Raw genomic sequence first — 2,650 nt, 5'->3', positions numbered from 1 at the left:
ACCCTGTAGACCTTGTATTAAAATATATTTTTTTTAAAAAAAAAGGAGCTTGTCTTAAAAATAAAATAATGCTAGTTTTGATCCCTTGATTAAGGTGTTGGGTGCCGTGAGTCTCCCTCCCGTTGTACAGGGAGATTTTTTTTCCTTGAAATTAAGTAGCTTATTAACTGTAACATGGTACCCAAAGACTCTGCAAATGTCCTCTTCCCCTTTGCTTTGCCCCATGATTCGGGATTCTGTTAGTGATGCCCAACTCAGTTCTTAAGTTGGGGGTTGCACAATAATTTCTGATTCTGTCAGTCCTTCTATATTCAGTAGCTGGCATTTTCCCCATAAAAACAAGAAGCTTTGTGCGCATGAGGGCGCACGATGTCATCCCAGCTCTTGGGAGGGTGAGGCAGGCGGTTGTGATGGTGAACCTACGGTGCGTGTGTTATTTTCTTTAAGACCAAAAGAAAAAAAGGGCCAGCAAGGTAGCTCAGTGGACTAAAGCGCCTGCTTAGGCAAGCTTAGGCAAGTGCAGGGACCTCAGTTCGATTCCCGGCAGCACGTGCAGCGCCCACCCCCAGGGCAGGCTGAGCCCATCGGAGTCTGCAGTGGTGGCGCCACTCGTAATCCCAGTGCTGGGGATGCTGAAAGCAGGAGGATCACCACGAGTCCTGTGTAGTGAGACTCTGCAACAATCAAATACATTTTTTAAAAAAGATGTTAATGAGTGAGGTGTTTTTGTTTTTGTTTTTCCTAAACTAAAACCTCAGTATTCGGGTTTAGTTGTAGCGTTGGCACTTCGCTATGCATAAGTGGGTTTGGGCTTGCAGTTTGGGGACTTGTCTCTACAAGATTCGCCATCACTGCAGTAGGACCTGAAGCTTGAATTGCACCTGGGCTACTTAGTGAGACCCTATCCCAAAATAAATAAAAAAGACAGAAGCAAGCCAGGTGTGGTGGTGCATACCTGCAACCCCAGCACTGGTGGCTGAGGCAGGAGGATTGCTGTGGGCTCAAGGCCAGCCTGAACCCTGTCTCAAAAAATCCAAAGATGAAAAACAAGGAGAAATAAAAGGGGCTGGTGATGTAGCTCAGTGGTAAAGTACCACGGGATTCAATCCCAGTAGCAGAACTAAAAAGGAAAATAAGACAGGGAGAAAGGAAACTTCTGGTTTTGGAAGGACTAGTGTGTGTGTGTGTGTGTGTGTGTGTGTGTGTGTGAGAGAGAGAGAGAGAGACAGAGACAGAGACAGAGACAGAGACAGAGACAGAGATGGGGGGCAGGGCATTTTCTAGGAAGAGACTCCCTAACCCTAATGCCCTAACATTTCAATGGGTGCCAAGGTGCCAAGCCCCTGCCGGTGTGCTGCTCAGCTCCAGCAGCTGACAGGTGGCAGGTGACAAGGTCCCCACCTCCGGGGTGAGCACGTGCCTCTCCCGCGTGCCTGCCCGGTGTGACTGCCAGCCCCCCCTTGACCCCACGTAACATGGTATGTGCTGCTCCCTCACTGTTAGTCATGAAATATTCAGCCTGCAGCAGTGGTGTGCCAGGCCCTGCACCAGACACAGAGAGGAGTGAGGCCTGTGCCAGCCGGAGGGACTCACCCGCAGGTTGGCAGGTGAAGAAGGAAGATGTCTTGGGTCTGCAACACGTGGTGGCTGTGTGAGCCTAGGTCACATGGGGGCCGGGCGCGGGGACTGAGCTCAGGGGATGCCCCCACCAGCTCCTGCATCCCCAGGACCATTCGGGGTGCCCGTACTGCCCGGGATACCTCTTCCTGAGCCTTCCCCTGATCTTGATACCCAAGAAGCAAGCCCAGGCCAGCGCAGTACCCTGTCAGATGACCTAGGCCCACTCCAGTTTCTCCCCGCTGCCAGGGCTTGTGCTACCTGAGATGGGGCTGCTGGGCCAACTCACGGGGCCGTGTGGAGGGCTGGGTGAGAGCCAGGCCAGCTCAGGATGACACCATCACTTTGTGACTCAGCCAGGATCCTCCCTCACCTGATGTGTCAGGATGAGATGAGAGGAAGTGGAAGCCCAAAATCCAGTTGTTAAATGTGTCCCAAGTGGCCCGGTCATCAATCCGGTTCAGGAGCTCCGAGTGGTGCTGTCTCTGCTTGTGCTAAGAACACAGGGTCAGGAGGAGATGGGGGCGTGGGGATCAAGGAAGGAATTGGGGGCCTTCTCTCCACATCTCAGCCCTAGCCTGGCTCATCCACTCACAGGGTTCTTCTCCTTCATACTAGGACTTGGTTGTCATTGTCTTTCTTACCCTACAGGAAAAGGTGACAGCCAGATGTGGTGGTATGTGCCTATAATCCTGCCACTTGGGAGGCTGAGGCAGGAGGATCACTGCAAGGTTGACGTCAGTCTGGGCTATTGAGAGTTCAAGGTTAGGCTGGACTACATAGGGATGACCCTGTGTCAAAGGGAAAAAAAGGGGGGCGATAAACAGCTCCCTTTAGTGCTAAAATGATTAGAGACATTGGGAATGTAGGGTCAGTGTGGCTACAGCTGGAAGGACCCAGTCGTCACATACAGAAGGATGCCAGCAATTGATCCGCCTCCCCATCTCCCAGGTAACGTGAACCAGGCAGGGCCACCTTTGTCATTTCTTTTGCAGACTGGGTCACTGGAAGAGGATGTGAATCATGTGTGCCT

The sequence above is a fragment of the Octodon degus genome, unplaced genomic scaffold (assembly GCF_000260255.1).
Source record: "Octodon degus isolate 3935 unplaced genomic scaffold, OctDeg1.0 scaffold00056, whole genome shotgun sequence".
NCBI classification, from domain to species: domain Eukaryota; kingdom Metazoa; phylum Chordata; class Mammalia; order Rodentia; family Octodontidae; genus Octodon; species Octodon degus.
The sequence above is the reverse complement of the archived record's forward strand: the minus strand, read 5'-3'. Positions refer to the sequence as shown.